The sequence below is a fragment of the Nicotiana sylvestris genome, chromosome 12 (genome assembly GCF_000393655.2).
Source record: "Nicotiana sylvestris chromosome 12, ASM39365v2, whole genome shotgun sequence".
NCBI classification, from domain to species: Eukaryota; Viridiplantae; Streptophyta; class Magnoliopsida; order Solanales; family Solanaceae; genus Nicotiana; species Nicotiana sylvestris.
Window position 1 is genome coordinate 64702617 of NC_091068.1, and position 21458 is coordinate 64724074.

A 21458-nucleotide genomic window follows, 5' to 3' on the forward strand; every position below is an offset into this window, starting at 1 on the left:
CTGTCATGTTTTCATGGAGACCTTAGTGCCTATTGCATTTTGTGGTTTGCCTGAAAGAATCTGGAAACCCATCACAGAGATTAGTTTGTTTTTCAAAGACTTGTGTTCTTCCACATTAAGGGAAAAAAACCTACTCCGGATGGATCAGAACATTCGTGTAACTTCTAGTAAGATGGAAAAGATATTTCCATGTGGGTTTTTTTATGTGATGGAACACCTTCCAATCCACCTTGTACATGAGGCACGACTTGGAGGGCCTGTTCAATGCAGATGGATGTATCCCTTTGAGAGGTAATATTATAAGTTTGATGTAATTTTCTGTTTTATTTGAATGTTCTTGGCTAACATGAAATTATGTAGGACAATTGGCAAATGCAAACAATTTGTTAAGCAGAGGAATAGGATTGAAGGATCTATATGCGAAGCTTATCTTGCAAAGGAAACTGCTCATTTTTGTTCTTATTATTTTGAGAGTAATGTGCCATGTGCTAGGAATAGGCCCAATAGGCATACGGTCGAATGTGTGAATGATCCATTATATCCGCTTATGTCCATATTTAATCAACCAGGTCGATGTTCTAAGGATGTTAGAAAGAGAAGTTTGAGTGATATGGAGTACAAGTCAGCTACACTTCATGTGTTGCTAAATTGTCCCGAAGTTGTACCATTTCTCAAGTAAGTATTGATTTAATAGTTATCAAAATATAAAATTTACTGTGATTACATCTTAATGCAACTACTAAAAATATTTGATGTGTCACAGTTACTTCGTGGGTCAGTTTGGCCATGATGTTATATATACGACATTTGATACATGGTTCAAACAATTTGTAAGTTTATCCTTAAAATATTCTAACACTATGTAGGTAAACAATGTTTAGAAGTTATGCTAACTTATGAATTTTTTTAACAATATGTAGGTAAATGATCCAAATAATGGTGCAAATCAATTTTTGAAAGATATATCTTGGGGACCTGGGCTTCAGGTCACAACAATGTCTAAGTACATTGTGAATGGTTATAAGTTTCATACAGAGGATTGCTCTAAAAATAAAAATAGCAATAACAGTGGGTGTGGGTTCAAGGTGGTGATGGCAACCAAGTTGGAGATATTGATTATTATGGTGTGCTCAAAGAAATAATAGAACTAGAATATACAGATTGGCCATTTAAGAAATTGATACTCTTTAGATGCAAGTGGTTTGACCCAAATCCAACAAGAGGTACAAGAGTACACAATCAATACAATAATTGATATTAATCATACGAGGGAGTATGATCGGTATGATCCTTTCATAATTGCACATAATGTTAGGCAAGTGTATTATGATTCTTATCCATTACGGCGGAATAAGTCCGATTGGTGGGTTGTAATCAAAACTAAGCATGTAGGTAGGGTGGAAGTCGAGAATGTGTTAGATATTGCATATCAAAACGATATCTCCAGTGTTCACCAAATAGTGGACGAACTTTTAGAAAATGATTTAGAAAATCCTGAACACATATTGGAAGAAGTTGATATAAATAAAGTAAGAATTATAGAAAATGATGAAGAAGAATCAACTGATGAAGCTCAAACTAGTGAGGAAGAAGAATTCTCTGATGAGGAACAATACGTCGATGAGCTTTAAAAAGTTGGTTTCTTTAATAACTCTCGTTTATAGCTAGTTTCTTTATATGTTTCAATCTAAATATGTATTATATTATGTAGATGACAGGCAAGGGTCGAGGTAACAATGACCATAGTGGTTCTCGGGGTCGAGAAAAGGCTAGGAAACCAAAGAGGAGGGTAAAAGATAATACTCAATCTTTTCCACCCTCTTCTGATGTGCCTATGCCTATGCCTATGTCTTTGCCTCCACCCCAGGGCTATTCTGAGCTGCCACAGCATCACACATCCTACACCTTCGTGCAGACACCGGGTCTTTCGTCACAGGGCCATAGGACTATACGTCCGACATACAGTCCACCTGCCTCACTACCACGTGGATCACACCCATCAGCATCACATGGATCGCATTTATCCATGTCACATCCACATGGATCACAGCCATCAGTGTCACAGCCACTCGGGTCACAGCAATCAATATCACATCCACTGGCAGTCCATACAGCTATGTCGCAGTCACAGGGATCGCATCCATCTTCATCAGGGACTCTATCTATTTCAGGCCTTCGACTACGAGATACTAGCTCTGACCCCCTTACACCTTACACACATGCCTCTGATATACATGTTTCGAACGGTGATGTTGATGCTGACGAGGAGGTGCATTATGATCAATATGGCAGGATCATCATAGTCCCTGAGGGTGATGGGTAAGAGTTATTTGTTATTTTTACGTTTATTATCTTGTACAGTTTTTACTAAGATATTAATGTGTTTTTTTTATTAAATTGCAGGTTCATCCCGAGTAATATTACTACGAGGATAATCACAAAAGCAACCAGAAAGCTTTATGATGGCCCTTATGTGTCTTGGAGTGAATTCCCATTCTCGTTGAAGGAGCAAATTTTCAATGAATTTAAGGTATAAATGTTCTTTTAAGCAGTATAGTTATTTATATTTATGATATTTCCATATAATATTTAACTTTTGAGATACAGAGCAAGTGTGTATGGGAACACCGCTATAGCACGGACGTGGCTGCAAATTTTCATCTCAAAGCTCGTAAGCGGTTGTCACATACTTTCTCCAAAGCTAGAAAGTTGAACCAGAAGCCCGACTGATTGCTTCAGAATTTATGGGAGGATTTGCAAAGGCAATGGCTTACTGAAAAGTTCTTAGAGAAGAGCGAAAAAGGAAAGAAAGCTCGCGCATCTGAGAAGGGAGGATCCTTGCACACTTGAGGTGCGATCAGCCTAGGGACAATAAAAAGAAGAATTGTACGTAATTGCTTAATTTATTTTAATTTTCAAAGTATATCTATTCTATTTATTAACTAAAATTTATGAGTTTTCAGGAAAAGAAGTTGGGGCATCCGATGAACCAAGATGAGCTATTCAAGGAGACTCATATTGTGAAGAAGAAGAAAGAGACGGATCAAGAAAGGTGGGTCGAGGGACGAGCCTCGACTGTACATGTAAGTTTTCACTTTTCATTAAGTATTTTGATTTACTTTTATATAAATTTGAAATACTAATTCAATGTAATTTTTCTTATAGGGTCGCTTTACAGCTAAAGTGGAGGAATTCATGCGCAATCAGCCACCTAATAAGTCGGGCGAGGATGCTAAAAGAATGTGGACGGAGGCTGCAGGCAGTCCAAAATGGGGGAAGGTATATGGGCTTCCTACTAAGAAATTCTATCGCTATAAGTGTGGAATGCAAGGAATAGGTACTTCCTCGCAAGCCGAGCAACTTGATGGGGAGAGCCTCTCAGCTATGTGGGAGACTGTGACAAAGCTCACATCTGAGCTAGAAGCGACCAAGGAAAGAGAAAAGCTTATAGATGCTCAGTAAATTGGTGTGGTCGCTCAGTGCCAGGGCATGCAAGAGCAGCTCAAATCTCTCCTAGCTTCTGGAGGTTTTCCGATTCCCCGATCGCTTGACTCATCGCCAGAGGCTCGCCTTCCCCGTGCTCGTTCCTCCCGTCCTCCAAGTGCTCGTTCCTCCCGTCCTTCCCGTGATCGTTCTTCCCGTCCTCAACAAGTAGACCCTTCTAGATACCGTTTTGCTGATGAAAGTTCATCAGACGGTGATGATAATGATGTACAAAACACTCATTGACTTTTATACACTTTGAACTAGACAAATAGAATCGATTTTCGAATGGGCTTGTAATAAGAGTTAACTTAGTTTGGTTAGATTAATGTGGTAGTTCTATTGAACTTTATACTTTGTTTGTTTTAATGTTGGTTTTGTGTTGTTGTTGTTGTTGTTGTGTTATTGTTGTGTTGTTGTTGGTATTGTTGTTGTTGTTTGTAATAGGGATTTGGTATGCTGGCAGGTGGTGTAGCTGCCAAAACAGGCAGTTTGTGCCAAAATAATACCCAGAAAAGCGACCAACTTTGGTCGCTTGTTGGTCACTTTTCTATTAAAAAAAATTATTTTCTGGGAAATAGCAACCAAAGTTGGTTGCTAATTAACCCAGATTACTCAAAAAGCGACCAACTTTGGTCGCTATTCCATTAAAAAAAAAATCTGGAAATATAGCGACCAACTTTGGTTGCTTATATTTAAAAAAAAATCTTGAAATTAGCAACCAACTTTAGTCGCTTTATTTAAAAAAAAATTAATAAAAAAGCGACCAACTTTGGTCTCTATTTTCCAGATTTTAAAATATAATATTTGGATTAGAGACCAAAGTTGATCGCTATATTTTGATTAATAATAAATAAAAAAACGTAATTTACATGTAGAGACCAACTTTGGTCACCAAAATTATATTATTAAAATATTAAAGCGACCAAAGTTGGTCGCTATAGTCTTTACCAGGAATATTTGGTCCTTTTACCTTAGAGACCAAAGTTGGTCGCTAATTAGCGACCAACTTTGGTCCCTAAAATAAAGGGACCAGCAATATAGCGACCAGGCATGTTTGGACGCTTTTTGGTCGCTTTTTGACCTATAAGCGACCAACTTTGGTCACTTTTTGTGATCGTTTTTTACCGGATTTCTAGTAGTGTCGAGATTTCAAGAGGTAGATTTCAAATTTCTTTTTCTTTCCTTTTCTGTTTTTTTTTGTTGTTGATTGGAATGATAATTTTTTTATAATAGAATGATTGGTAGTTATGACGCTTTTGTAGTGGTGATATGGTGGGCGATATGTTAAAATGGAGAAAAATGGGTGTTTAAGGTGGTGTATATTGGTGCATATCATTATTTTTTTGTATATTCATGTATCACACATATATATGTGTGTGATATATTGATAAATACAATATACAACGTGATACATTGTCAAAAAATGTGCTGGAAAAAAACCTGTGCGTGAATATATATATATATATATATATATGTGTGTGTGTGTGTGTGTGAGATATATTGATAAATACAATATACAACGTGATACATTGTCAAAAACTGTGCTGGAAGAAAACCTGTGCGTGATACAGTAATATATAGGATATACAATATGATATACTTTGTCAAAAAAATTGTTGAGAATAAAACTTTTACAGCTTGTTTAGATGGTTGTTCCTTATTGTATCGTATTGTATTGTTATCCCAAAATAATGTTTGTTTTGATTATTTCATTAAAATTGGTTGTATTGTATTGTATTGTTAAATTCATTGTTCCGGGACAATGAAAAAGTCCCATTTTTTGAAACAACCGATTTGGTGTGGTGGGATTGTTTCCTATTTTTTTTTTCCAATTATGCCCTAACTTATTACTCCACAATTCTATTTTACCCTTTATCTTTTTTTCTATTTTAACTCCAAATCTCCAACCTATAACCTGCTTTGTTTTTTTCAGACCAACGTTAAACATGTTTTGGCGCCTTCTGTTTTATTTTTTCTCCTGATTTGCTTTTAACTCAATTCTAACTAGTTGTGCTTCTTTGTTTTGTCTTCTTGTGTCTCACTCTTTTGTTTTGCTTTCTTAAGGTGTTTTGTCTTCTTCTGTTTTAATTTTTAAAATTATTTTATAAGAATTTTTAATAAATTTAATATTTAAACAATTAAGGGTATTTTAGTAAACTTATCAGTTACAGTACAGTACGATACAATCAAATCAAATAATAAAATATTATTTAACAATAACAAAAAATACAATCTATCCAAACATTGTATTCATTAAACGGTACGGTACAATACAATGCAATAGAATACATTATAAAATGACGGAGAACGATGATCCAAACATAGTGCTAGGCGACCTACCCTGTTTTGGCCAACAAAGGACTAGAGAAATTTTTAGAGATTTATGAGTTATTAAGGGATTGTTGGAGAAAATATCTAGGGTGAGACTGAGAAAAGATATGAAGAAAAAGAGACAATATTATAGGATTTGCGTGTTCCCAATTTTTTTGTACTGACAATGCTCATTATTGGCTAAATGGTTATAAATTGCTTTCCAGAGTTGTATATATGTGTCATTTTTCTTTAATAATTTGTACATATTAAATTAATTATTTTTTAAAAATATATGATATAGATTAAAGCTATTGAGTTTAATCGAACATGTAAGTTATACTCTAGTTCCGCCCTTTTCTAACATTTATTTGTACAATATATTTAATTGAGATAGAGAGAGGGGGGAGGGGGGGGATTCTCTTTTTGAATAGATTTAATTATTGGTTAATTGTTTCTGTTGGTGTGTTTTTGGACTATTTCACGGATGAATTGTCTCTGTTTCAATATTTTCAATAATGTAGTCTAAGGAATCAACATTAATATAATAGTAATAAATAAATAGTAGCTATAGGAACCTCTATTGGACAAAGATATTTCATTGACATACTTATAAATTATAAAGAACAAGTAAACTTGAGGACTTCTAAAATATAAAATATTTGCCACTTGGAGAATAAGAAACTTAATAGGAAATCCATCCACCTATCAAGGAATGTCTTTTTCATACATGAAATAGTAAGCTTTTGTTTCCTTCAATTTGAAATAAAATAAATAATCCCTGTATAATTAAAATAAAAATGTCGTTCTTTTCTTCTTTGAAGTATTTTGAAAAGCCATATAAAAATTTTGTCAGGTTTCGTTCTCTTTCTTATGTAGGCCAAAAAAATGCTTTTTCTGTTATGATAAATATCATGTTATGGTGGATGTCTACTCTTCATCCATGATCTTCATGTCAAATGCTTAATGACATATTCAATGACATATTTTCTATGTTCAATGACATATTCCATGACATATTTTCTTCACTTTTCATGCATATATAAAGGTCTTGTAATAGATAGGAAAATACACACAATTGAAGAAGAAATAAGAATCTCTTCCTCTCTTTCTCTCTATATCTCTTAGTTTGTTTTTGCTTGTTCTATATTGTTATTTTGGGTTATATTTTATAATACGTTATCAGCACGAGTCTTTAATATTTCATTTATATCATCATACCTACGACATTTCATATGCCATGTTGATAGTTTGCTTATATTGTCTATTTTAGTCATATTATGTTTTTCAGTAATGTTTTGGTCTTCTTCAACTTCAAAGTAAGCCACAAAATTAGGCATAAAAGTTGAAGTGTTGTAGCAAAATTTCGTATGGTCTTTCCATATCTCGCCATGAAAATGAAAAGGAGTTATATGTTAGTTTGGAGCGAATGAAACAACGTAGGACCATCATATGCTAATATTTGGTATAGCCTTTTAGTGGTTCTATAAATTATAACATAATTACTACAAAAGTTAGATATGTATATTAGGTAGATAATAATTACTACTATATCCTAGAGGTCCCATGAAATTAAATTTCAAGCATGTTAGAGCTAAATACTGTTAATCTGGAAAAGGTGATTTTCTTACTCATAATAGTTATGTCACATGATCATGTTGGAGGAATGGTCATATTACTTCAAGGATTTTAATATGTTAGTAATACTACGTTGAGATTTTATTCCGATTTTGTTTGGCTTCGTGATGTGACTCTATTGCTTCTTTGAGAAAGAAAAAATTTTGCGAGTGAAAAACTGTATACTTAGGTTTCTATTTTAGTAAAGGCAATATTTTTCGTTAATCGTCTGCTTTAGGCACAGGAAAAATAATGTCAATTATATTATGATCCATACTAATCTAATTAGATGCAACATATTTTTTTTATGTTGATAGTTGGCAAAGTGATATCATTATGTTTTACTAGTCTATTTGACATCTTCTATTAACAGAATATGCTAGCAATAGTTATTACTCATGATTGTTTGCTTTCTGAAATTGTATATTTAGTTATGTGTTTCAATTCTTGTGTATATTTTATGTAATCATCATGCATTAGTTTGCAGTAACACATCATATAGTAATAACGCTACATGGTGACTTTCTGTTTTGAAATGTTTATATGTAAGATACTAGTACACGAGTTTGTACTCTATCATATTTTTGTTGATAATAGTTCTTATCATTTCTATTTACTTATTTGTGGCTACATAAAATTATGTTCCATTCCTAAAAGTGAATGAGACAATTTGTGATAAATATTATATGAGGGTAAGACGATAGGTTCAAGTCCCAACGCACCATAAGGATAAGACATCATATTTAAGTCCTGATGCTCCATGATGATAAGAGTTGGGTTTAAGTCCCAATTCATTATAGTCTAACATGCCTTTATATGGGTACGACATTGGGTTTGAATTCCACTGTACCATATTGATGATATATAATGACTAAAGAAAAATAATATATTTTTCATGAAAAGGCATGAAAATTGTCCCACTTAATTTGCTCCATTCTTGAAGTGAATGTGATAGCAGTGCATAAAGAGTTTCAAAGAAGACAAGTGGTTGAACAATGAACGTGGGCGTTCCAAATATCAAAATAATAATAATCATCACTATGATTATAAAAGGAGAACAATAAGGATTCTCAAAATAGTCTTTCAAAATGTGAAGGCAATGCTTACCATCAAATTGGTATGAAAATAATAAAGCACATCGTTGATTATGATCCATTCCTTGAAGAGAATGTGACTTGTGATAAGCATTGAGAATGCAAACTCATTCCTAAAGTTGAATGTGGCAATATGTGATAAAAGCAATGAATAAAGACATGCAATTCATGATTATATGAATACCACACAACTCACCTCTAAGAGAGGTTTGAGTAAAATAAAGAAAATAAATATTATTAGCCGCGTACATGTGATACGCCAAATACTATTTTGTCATGCCTTATAAAAATTATTAAAGGCAAAATTAAAGTAAGAAATGATTTTGCTTATGATGATTTTGACCATGACAATTTATTATGATATAATTTTCTCCGTGAAGGAGACATTTACCATATGAATGGTATGATAAAAGATCTTGTAGTACAAAAGTTGTTAAGAACTCCGGAAAAACTAATTTGTTACTACCCGGATGAATAAACTTATTCATGACATTGATATTGTAAAGTCTCAAAAGAAACTTTTTGAGTTTCAAATATATAAGTCAAAGTGATTGGCATATTGAGACTATAAATGAAAGGAAGATTGAATATCTTCATATTTCTATAATCATACCGGGTAAATATGAAAGGTTACCCGATCTTCTTTCTATTTGTACTACACAAATATAAGCATGATGCTGGAATCATATGCCACAAGTAAACTAGAGGTTTACTAAAATAAATATTAATTGGTATGACCGGTTGACCATTTTGGTTCAATTATGATTGCGAAAAATTAATTAAGAATTACATTGACATATATTGAAGAATAGAAGATTCTTCAAGAATTCTCTTGTGCTGCTTATTCTCATGATATACTAGTTAAAGGTTGGGATTGAATCCCTTGATTTCTGAAAGGAATAAAAGGTGATATATATATATATATATATATATATATATATATATATATATATATATATATATATATATATGGGCCCAGTCACCTGCCATGTGGACCGTTTACTATTATATGATTTTAATAGATGCATCTATTTTATGGTCACATGTGCATTTGTTATCAACTTGCAGTTTGGTTTTTGCAAGATTGCTTGCTCAAATTATTAGAGCACAATTCCAGAATATAAATTATGATGATTTATCTTGATAATACTGCTTTAAATCCAAGTTGGTTTAGCGAAAATTGTATGCCTCCAATTATAGCTAAATCATTGGTTATGAGAACAAAACTCCCAAAAATGAAATTTGGTATGAGATGTATTATTTAATATATACCAGCACTTATACGCATCTAGCCAAGTTATGAAAATTTCTCCCGATCACAATCGGTTCAGGGTCAGGAACTTTCTATATAGAAATATGAATGTGCTATATGATTTAATTATGCCACCACAATGCACAAAGATGGGTTCCCAAAGAAGGTTGGGAAATGTGTTGGTGATCCCAATATTATGGGGAGAAAATGGATAGATATAGATCCTCGTACAAGAAAATATGAACTTGAAGTTTAAGTGATAATTAATTTATAAATTGTTGTCAGACGCATTTGCTGACCCAAAACTAAATGTCATATTTCAGCTGTTAATGTTCCAAATAGAATAAAGTCCATGAGGGACAGAGTCTATGGCATGCATGAAGCGTAACAGACCAATCGGTTCCAAAGATAAAACTCCTTAAAGAAGGAGAGGGGCAAAATTGTCATAATAAGGAGGCAAATGCTCTAGAAGAGCACCACGACATAACACTTCGTAAGACCTCATGTGAGAGGCTCAGGTACCTGAAAATAATGAGATAAAGAGATCTCAATAAGTTATGTCTTTATTGTGTAATAATTGAACCGATATAAAATGATCGTCGATGATATTGTTAACATAATGTAGCGCTCAATATTATTAATATTGACGAGGATCTTGAGCTCAAATCTGTCCTGAAATTTGGACAGATAAATGATTGGCCAAATGAAAAATACGCAATGAAAATTGACTTCACTTGAAAAAATGTGAAGTTGGACGGATAGTCCCAACACCTGAAAGTATAAAGCCAATGGAGGTATAAATGTGTTCTTGTGCAAACAATTCATGTCGATAGACATAAAGACGACTTGTGACAAAAGAAAATTAGTAAATATCCTCACATTGATTATATGGAGACATGTTCTCTTATGGTAGATATAATTATTTCAGGTTTTAATCTGGCAATACATGAAAACTTGATATGCGTACAATGGAAATCATTGAAGGATTAAAATTGTGAAGCATATTAATGTTTTCAAGAAATCTATTAAATAAAGCTTCAAAAATCCTTATACGGATTGAAACAATCAAGGCGCATGTGGTATAATTGCCTTTGTGAGTACCTATTGAAAGACGGGTACAAGAATGATTCAATTTGTCCTTGTATCTTTATAAAAAGATTTGGATTTGAATTTGTTATAATCTTTGTGTATGTTGATTCAAATATCATTACAACTCCCAGACAGCTTCCTAAAGCAGTAAACTGTTTAAAGAAAGAATTTGAAATGAAAGATCTTGGAAAGACAAAATTTTGTCTTGGTCTACAAATTGAGTATATGAAAGATGAAATTTTTATCAATCAATCAGCATACACTGAAAAGATTTTAAAGCGATTTTATATGGATAAAGCACATCCATTTAGTACCCCGATGGTTGTGAGATTACTCGATATAAATAAAGATCCATTCCGACCTCATGAAAATAATGAAGAACTTGTTGGTCCTGAAGTACCATATCTTAGTGCAATTGATGCACTAATGTATCTTGCTAACACTAAAAGGCATGACATAACATTTTCAGTTAATGTCTTAACAAGATATAGCTCTGCTCCTACAAGGAGACATTGGAGTGAAATCAAATACATATTGTGTTATCTAAAAGGGACTACCAATGTGGGCTTATTTTGTGGCAATAATTGCAATCCTGATCTTGTTGGTTATGCCGATGTAGAGTATTTATCTGACACACACAAGGCTTGATCTCAAACATGCTATTTGTTTACATGTGGAGGCACTGTCATATCTTGGCGATCGACTAAGCAATCAATCGTGGCTACTTCTTCTAATCATGCTGAGATAATTTCTATTCATGAAGCAAGTCGAGAATGTATTTGGTTGAGGTCTATAATATATCTTATCCGAGACAAATATGGTTTGAAGTGTGACAAACTACTCATAATTTTGTATGAAGACAATGCAGCATGCATAGCCCAATTGAAGGGATGATTCATAAAAGGAGATAAGACAAAGCACATTTTACCAAAGTTATTTTTCACACATGATCTTCAAAAGAATGGTGATATCAATGTGCAACAGATTCGTTCAAGTAATAATATGGTTGATTTGTTCACCAAATCTCTACTGATGTCAACCTTCAAGAAACTGGTGTACAAGATTGGGATGTGAAAGCTGAAGGATGTGAACTGATGCTCTCATCAGGGGGAGTTAATACGCGGTGTACTCTTTTTCCCTTACAAGGTTTTGTCCCACCGGGTTTTCCTTGCAAGGTTTTTAACGAGGCAACCAAAAGGCGTATTTCTAAATATGTGTACTCTTTTTCCTTCATTAGGATTTTTTTTCCCATAGGGTTTTTTCCTAATAAGGTTTTAACGAGGCACATTATTTATGGACATCCAAGGGGAAGTGTTATGATAAATATCATGTTATGGTGAATGTCTACTCTTCCTCCATGATCTTCATATCAAATGCTTAATGACATATTTAATGACATATTTTCTTCACCTTTCATGCCTATATAAAGGCCTTGTAATAGATAGGAAAATACACACAATTGAAGAAGAAATAAGAATCTCCCTTCCTCTCTTTCTCTCTATATCTCTTAGTTTGTTTTTGCTTGTTCTATATTGTTATTTTGGGTTATATTTTATAACACCCTATTTTTTATTACCTAGAGGATACTGACAATAAGTTATTAGGAGCACTAGATAATTATTTATAGAATTTTTTATTTCAGGAAAATAATATTTGTTTATTAGATCAAAAATAATTTGCAGCTATAACAACCAAACACCAATTAAACAACATTTATCTACACACTCTTTTTGAAATAGTTATATGACAAGAGGTTTATTTTAATTTAAATGCTTTTTACAAAAATGAAGCCGTTTCAATAGAAAATCTAACTTTTCAAGCAACTGGCATTTGGGGAAGAAAAGTACATGAAGAATAAAAACACAAAAATAACTAGATAACAAAAATGTGTAGAAATTAGAATATAGAGGCAATGCAAACAAGCTGGAACTGAAGTGTAGTTGCGTCAGTATGCTTACATTGGATCCAATAAGAGTCTTTTTTTTAGGGAGAAATTCAAAAATAGCCAGATTTACAAGTGATCATTCAAAAATTCACAATTTCAAAGGTAATTGAAATTTAGTCATTTTTCATGTAAAGATAAATCTGAACGAAAACACTATTCAAAATCCGAAAAAATACTTCAGCATAATATACTGGAGTTCCAGTATAATATACCGATCCAGCATAATATGCTGGAAGTTCATACACAGGTGCACCGAACTCCAGTGTATTATACTGGAGCCAGCAAAGTATACCGGTCCAGCATAATATGCTGGAAGTTCATACACAGGTGCACCGAACTCCAGTATATTATGCTGGACCAATCTCTATTGCAATAAAATAGTGGCTATTTTTTAATGACTTAGCAAACGCTGACTATTTTTGAGTGACCAGTCCGAAAACTGGCTAGACCATGCTATTTTTACCTTTTTAAAGTCATTTTTAGAGTTTTTACATTACTAGAGAGGTGATGCACGTGCATAGCACGGGCCGACATATTAGGTATTTAGTTTATGCACATGCCTACTTGTTAGGTATTTCGTTTCTTTTAAACTATGGTGGTGATGGTATATAAACGCTTCTTATAGAAATTAAAAATTTTAGTTCATGCCTACTTGTTAGGTATTTAGTTTCTTTTAAACTATGGTGGTGATGGTATATACAACGCTTCTTATAGAAATTAAAATTAAAAAATTTCTCAGTTAACTCACTTTTCTTAACCAAGCAAGAATATTCATCTTTCTTCTATAGTTCTATTATTTCTATCATGTTGTACTCGTGAACTCTGCTAAGAGAGAACACATAACCATGTCCTCAGGATTCTAGAGTCTCGAGCTTTATGAGTGTCTGATGCATTTGGCAAGTTAGCCGCAATGGTTTGCTGCATCACAAGGAGCAGTCGGAGGAATAACTATTCTTGAATGATTATAATTTAGTGCAAACTCATTCTTTGTATGTTCCACTAAACATAAAAAATAATTAGTATCTAAGATTAATAACAATGTTAAACTGGCCAACATAATTATCACTTTCCGAACACAAATTAATAAACCTCTTAATCTTTTCCACTTCCAGTTCTTCAACTCATCGGTACATGCAATACGGAGAGAGAGATTGTTGCACATGTTAAGAAGGAAATAGATTTTACCAAATCATTGAGTCCATTTGAATACAGAAGAACCAATTTTTCTGTAACTTTTCTTCTCCTTGTTTCACAAACTTATTTGACCACAAAGCTCACCATACGTCTTCGCTTCTGATTCCCATAATGTTGGCCAATAGGTTCGTATGTGAATTTCCTTTCAGCCACAATTTGATTGTAGCCTTCAAACAACTCTGCTAAATGCAAAATAGATAGTCAAAGAATAGTGATTTCCTGCAAAAGAAATTTAACGACAAAATCCTGTCCCAGACAGGAAAGAGAGAAAACTGTAAGTTTTAACTTTATGTGGCAACATAGAGACATCCTCTGTAATCTCTTAAACATAACATGGAAATACAGCTAATATGAAAAATTGAACTTATTTTCCTTTCATTCATATCATGTAACAGAACCAAGTGTCATTAACTCATAATTGTAATATGACAAATCAGGTGATACTTGACATGTATGTATAGTACTGAGTAAGCCAAGAGGAAATTCGTTAGTGCTAAATTGAACAATATTCAATAAGCTTTCTCACCTTTAAGGAGTTTTACATCCATAGAACTCTAATGTCCACAGCCACAAATATTGAATAGTATAAGCAACTGGTTACATGTAATTATCACTTATAAAGGTTCTGTTTTTTGCTCAAATGGTTACTTTTAGACCATAGCTCATGCCTTGAACAAATTCAAATATCAATTCATGTCAAGCACATACATCATACAAAAAGGAAATTATTCATGTACAGATAGGTCATGTCTTACTACAGAAATCTTCTTTAAATCTCCAACAGAAACATTCAAGGTTTCATCTTTGATAAGGTAGAACATTTAAGGTTTCGACCTCTAAGCAAAATTTTGACAGAAAAAAAAAAAGCTTAGAAAAATATTTTGTTACCTCCTTCTGTAGTAATGCCAAGAAATGCTTAAAACGTTAAAGCTCCCGTAGTACATTATTCCTCTAACAAAAAAGAATATAGACTAACTATAGATAATCAATAGAAAAGCTTTCATTTCTCTAACTGAAAAGAATATACACTAACTATAAATAATCAATAGAAAAGATTTCAAGTATAAAAGAATATAACAGAAAAAGTCTCTCAAGTTGCCTATTCTGTGGAGAGCTTGTTAGTCGAAAAACTATCAATCTTGTTTAGACAAACAACAAATTTAACATCTAACCTTGTGTAGAAACGAAAAAAGAATTTCCCGTCACGAGAGCAATTACTCCATCAACTCATGAAAAATGCTGTGACGTTCTTGTCAACAAGATTATCGTTCTTTAGCTTTCCAGAAAAGTATGTGTTTGAAATCAGGGGAATAAGTTTTTAGCATTAAATTCACTATACTTAGCATAAGGGCAGTAGAAAACACGAGTTCATAGTTGTACAATCCATTGTCATTTGATGTCATACCAACTTAAAAAATTACAAATGCACAAAACACCTATACACACGTTCAAGTGCAAAGTTTTGCAGAATAAATTCATTCTAAGTATCTCCTTTGAAACTTATCCCTACAATATTGGTTAATGTACATAAATATTACAAGCTATATTCACTATAATGTTTGATAATCTATCCTACCATACTAACTGTGATGTTTAATTGTTTATTGTGTATATGTTTTGACGATGCCAAACCAGATAGCATGTAGGAAAGAGTTCACATGGGAGAAACTAAATATCCACGGAGAGAGGGGGGGAGGGAGGGAGGGAGGGAGAGATTTGGTCGTCCTTAATCTTTTGTGCACTCTCACAACTGGAAGGCTACAATGTTACCATCTTTCATTAGACTATGTCAAGAACTAACCTGAAATATGAAGTCATGGAAAATCTTCATACCTCCTTTTTTTCAAGAAGGTAACATAAATTTTTATGGCTCGTTTGTGGAACTGATTATAAATTTGTGATCCTAAGTGTATTCGCAGATAAGCAATAAAGGCCTTTATAGAAAAGCTACTGTAATTTATTGCTAAGCATCTCATTCGACTGCCTAATTTTCTTGCATTGACTGTAGAAGTTGAACTAATTGATGAACTATACATCAATTTGCATAGTTACTTATAGGAACATTTTTAACCAAGTTCTCTTCATTGTGATTTTCAAGCTGCTAAAGATTACTGATAATTTCAGGCTTAAATACCGTACATAGACATTACACTGCATAAAACTGAGACTAAGATTTTCTGCAAGCTTATCATATAATCATCTCATATTGCTGATCCTAACAAAGATCAATTGTGATGGATCTGACAAATACTAATATTTTGTGGAGCGAAGTTGACTAACCTTCCATGGTGCCAGCAATCCTATGAAGGCTGGAAACCTTCAATCACAAATTAAGAACACCTGAATCATCACTTAGGGCATTGGTTATTTCAGCTGATCCCTCTGTCATATTTGAAAATAATCAAAATAATATTTGTGAACTCCATTACACCAAATAAAATGAGTTAGACATATCATCAAACACTTTGGATGCATAATCTACTTCAACAACTACAGTATTATTTATGTTCACATTAAACAAAAACAAAGCAATGAATACAAGTGGCTGAAAAATATTAAAATATGCAGGTGTGATATTGTCTTATGTTTTTTTCCTTTAGAAGAGATTGGAACACAAGCCGGTGAAGCATATACATCAGGCATATATTCGACGGGGCGGTTCGAGAAATTTTGGAAGAAAACAAATTTTAGAAAAATGAACGGAAAGAGGCATGTAATTATAGCGGAGATCGAAACAAACCTTAGGTGGGCTAGCTTTGCAAACAAAATTCATACTTTTGCTACTTTAGATTTTTGATGAGACAATTTAATTTTGGAGTAGCTAATTTGTACTAAAAGAGAATTAATCAAAAAACATCAGGAAATAATTACCCAAAATCATACATCGGCATTCATCAAGGTATACAGTTTTAGGCATGCATGTGAAGATTAAATACAATTATTAAGACTCATATAAATTGTAGAATATAGCACGAAATTACCAACAAAAGGGCAACACGCAAAGATAGACTGGGGAACTTACCAGAACTGAGAGCTGAAACTAACATATATCCAAAAAAGTGCAATGAACGAAGAAAATTGCAGAAACACTCACCATCAAAGAGATATAGAATTTTTTTAAAAATTACTCCTACCAAGTAGTGAAAGAGAGAGGAAGAAGAGAACTGGAAAAAGGACGTAATGCGCTTAGATGACCAGACTATTAAGTGGGATGGAAAAGAATAGTTTCTACACGTGTTTATAAAGTAGTACACGCCTCACAGAATAGTAGGAGTAAATTCTTGGATAACAGCAAAATTACAATATTACCCTAAAAAACTCCACAATTTTGAAAATACAATTCTTATTGCTTATTGTACAACCACATATTGCAGTGTTCGTACACTTCTTCACATTTATATATAGTAGTAGTAACTATGCTCCGTCCCATATTACTTGTTCCCTTTTCTTCTTACACGTCCCTTAAAAAAGCTTCTTCACTTTTCTTTTTACACGTCCCACATTACTCACTTTTCTTTTTACTAATTTACATATATATCTTTAGTAACGCGGATAAATAATATGGAACGAAGGGAGTAGTAAACTAGTCAAACTATGGAGAACCCCAAATTATGGACCATTTGATTAATAAATTGGGTCAAATGGGTGAAAAGTAAAATGAAAATTCATGTAGGCTGTTTTTGATAGGAAGGATGTTTTCCAAAAATATGTCATTTTTTGGCAAGCAACACTTCAAGAAACATTTTCCATTAAAAGGGGAAAAATAATTTAAGTGGCTTATGTTTTTTTTCCCCTATAGTCCATCTTTTGAAATTGTTTCTAAGTAAATTTTAGAAAGCGTTGGATAATGAGACAGAGTATCTTCTGAAAAATATTTTCTAGAAATATTTTTTGTCATACAAACATACCTGTCGGCTCTATCTAGAATATTGGACTTGAGGCGTAGCAGATGTTTCGTTCTATGTTTTATTTATTTCTTTTCAATTAGAGTTACTCGTAGATCTTAAAACTGGTATATCTTATTGTTGCCTTCCCCCTCCAAAAAAAAAGGTGAAATTGCACTACCTATTGTTTGTTGCTTAGTACTATTAGGAATGCAAAAATTCTATAAGATAAAACCATCTCAAGGAAATGGGGCAAACTTAGGATGAATGATAGCTCAAATACTGCTATCATCATGCAATAAGGTAATTGCTTATTGAGTTTAAGATCCACGTCATCAAGATGTAAAAATTATTTACATAATCAACTCACTTGTAAGGCATTTAGAGGTAAATCTCTACGATAAGCATTAATCACTAACCTGTTAAAAATGGTAACTGACTTAATATCATAAGTTAAACTACACTAACAGTATAAAAATCTTTATCTTGTCAGAGTGTGAGTGCATTATAACGTAAATTCATGGATATTATGTATGCAATCTAGAGCTATATGGCTAGATTGTCACTGCACCCTCTCCTAGACTCGAGTCCGGAATCAAAATGTGATCTTTTTTGACTCAAACGATCGAAATGCGTGGAAAAAAAAATTTAGTGACCAAAATACATATAACGCCCTTTTAAAGGGCGCTATACCTTAACGGGCAAAACGGCCGTTAAGATATAGCACGGTAAATATATGTACTATACGCAGTATTTACATTTTAACGCATAGTGCATTAATGAAGTGCGCTATACCTCTATGCTTCACTTTCTCTTTCTGTCCCTGCAACAACAGCTCCTCATTTCTTTTCGTCTCTTCTTCCCTTGATCTTTGTCAGCATTATTGATTGGTTCATATGTATTGATTGATTGTGTAAAATGTTCTATATTAATATATGTGTATTTTAAGGGAAACAACAAGTAGTCGTTATAGTATAGTGGTAAGTACATGTGTACATGGACCGAGTTGGTTTGGTTTTTATCAAAATCAACCCAAACCAACTATATCGGTATGGATCCGTTCGGTTTTGTCGGTTTTTCGGTTTTTTTGTTACTTAAATATTATTTGAATCTTACTTTGTTAAATATTTAATAAGTAAATATATGTATTTAGTAAAAATATAAACAATTGACAAACATATTATCGATTAAATTATTCTTATGGGAGAATTGGATTAGTACACATAATTGTTATTTTTTTAGTCGTATGACAATAATTTTTTGTTGATGTACGCTTTAATCGAATTTAGCAATTAAACATAAAAATCGGTATGAACCTAAATATTAATAATTACTTCACATTCAAAAAAGATATATAGATCTTAACATATGATATGAATATGGAAGAACAAAAAAATAGACACATTTCAGTAACACTTGATAAGAAAGTGAACATACAACCCATTATTTTAGGTCAATAAATATGGAGCATTTCATATTCTATTAAAATTTATATCCCACAAAAGAATCCCAAATATTTTTGGACATTTTTGAAAGAAAATTCTATATAAAATCTTAAAAGTATATATAAAAATTATATATTTATATGTCGGGTTGGTTCAGATTTTTTTTTTACTCAATACCAATCCAAATCAAACCAAATCAAGTCGGGATTTTGTAATCGGTTTGGTTTGACTTTTAAATGGTCACTCAACTATCCCAAATTATCTGTTAAAGTCACTTTCCTTTTTTTTTGTAAGAACAAAGTGATAATAGGTGAATTGGACTATAATTAGGCCTTAAAGAACCACCTTCTTGTATAGCTTTTGTGGTAAAAAGTAATAACAAAATACTCTGATTAGTTCTTTTCATGCTTTGCAGACTATATACAATAAAAGAAGTCTATGGAGTACTTTTGGGATCAATTATGGAGAAAAAGAGGCTAATCGTACAATATCCGCTAAGTGCACCACGCGAAGGCAGCAAAAAAATCAGAACTGGAGATGGACTGTCGCAGTCCCGGCGTAACCGCGGTCGGACCGCGGCAGAAGGCTGTTGCGGATTCTGAGAGGCTAGTTGGCCGCGGTCCTGGCGTAACCGCGGTAGGACCGCGATAGGAAGCGAAAAATTGAGGGACTGAAGTGCAAAACACGAGATTTTTAGCCCAAAATCCTATATTAAACAATAGAACTCGTCCAAGGGAGGCATGTATTGTTTTAGAAAGTACTTTGGCAAGAGAAACAAGTGTGAGAGATCACCCAAAACATCATATTTTCTTCTTCTCTTTATTTTTGTTGCAATTTTGATCATGAATATTTTCATAGTTTATTTACCCATTGTCATGAGTAGCTAAATCTTTTGTCTAGGGTTTTGATGGAACCTATTGAAGGATGAACTTCTTGAGTATGTTAATATAGTTTGCTAGTTTAATCTCTATTTGTTCAACTACGTGTTTGTTGTAGTTAATTGACAGGATCCTTAATTAGCTGTGCCTATTTAGTATGCATAACTCGGGAGAGAGTGCATATTTAGGTAATTGTTGAACAACATCACTCCCAAAGTATAAGAGGGATCTATAACTGCGGGTTTAAAGGCGAGATTAGGGATAACGAAGTCTTAGGTGCAATCTAAAGTGAACTGTAATAAACAAAGCCAGTTAGCGTATCTCGGGAGAGTGCGTCTAGTAAATTATCGTGATTACTCGGGAGAGATTCACGGTAAAAAGAGTGTTCATGGTTGAAAGAGATGTGTTGGTAAATCTATATGAAACATAAACAGAAGTGATTCCATCAATAGGGGAAATCACTACCTTTGAACCTTCTCATTATTGTTCACAACTTAAGCTTATTTAGTTTACAACTGTTTATTGACTTTCAATCTTAGTTATTAAATATACCATCAACTGTTATTCACAACGTTTGGGGAAGTTGATTCTAAAGAATTTAGTAAGTCCAACGAAAGTAATTGATAGGTTAATTCTCTGTGGATTCGACTCTGGGCATAAATACTCAGGTTATATTTGCAACGTCCGCATTGTCCTTTTATAAGGCATAGTTGGGCGTGATCTAATTTTGGCGCCGTTTCGGGGGAGGTAACGGTGCTATCAATTACAATTGAAAGAAGTACAAAAATTCTTATTGTAGTCATTTTTTCTCTATACCCAATTTTTACATTGAAATTTTAACGTTTATTGACTTGGTTGCACAAGTGCATGCCTAGAAACCCATCGAGATCTGGTGAAGTATTTGAAGCATTATCAGATCCCGAGAAAGTTTTCAAGGCCTTGAATTGGGCTAATCGGAAAAACAAACAACAACCAACAACTGCACAATTCGAAATAGTCATGGGGGATCACGAGGAAAACCCAACGGTACCAATAGTGCCAGAGGCTGCTCTCTATGACTGGGCACAACCCACAACTGAAAATCTATCCACAACCATTGTAGTTCCGCAGATACATGCTGAGTCATTCCAAATTACGAATAACATGTTGCACTTGTTGCAGAATAAGGGACTGTTTTCGGGGTCGCAAATCGAAGATCCTCAGCAGCACTTGAAGAACTTCCTCTCTATCTGCAAAACCCAAAGGCAGCCCAACGTAACTCCTG

At 33.4% G+C, this 21458-nt stretch overlaps 1 long non-coding RNA gene across 1 annotated transcript; it reads right to left on the bottom strand.

Moving 5' to 3' along the window:
* Nucleotides 1–13799: 13799 nt before the first annotated feature.
* LOC104248684 (uncharacterized) lies at nucleotides 13800–17198 on the bottom strand. Its single transcript, XR_716518.2, has 3 exons — nucleotides 17010–17198; nucleotides 16268–16369; nucleotides 13800–14166 (listed from the first exon to the last, which is right to left on the bottom strand). It is a non-coding gene; the product is annotated as an uncharacterized lncRNA (long non-coding RNA).
* Between the last annotated feature and the right edge of the window lie 4260 nt (nucleotides 17199–21458).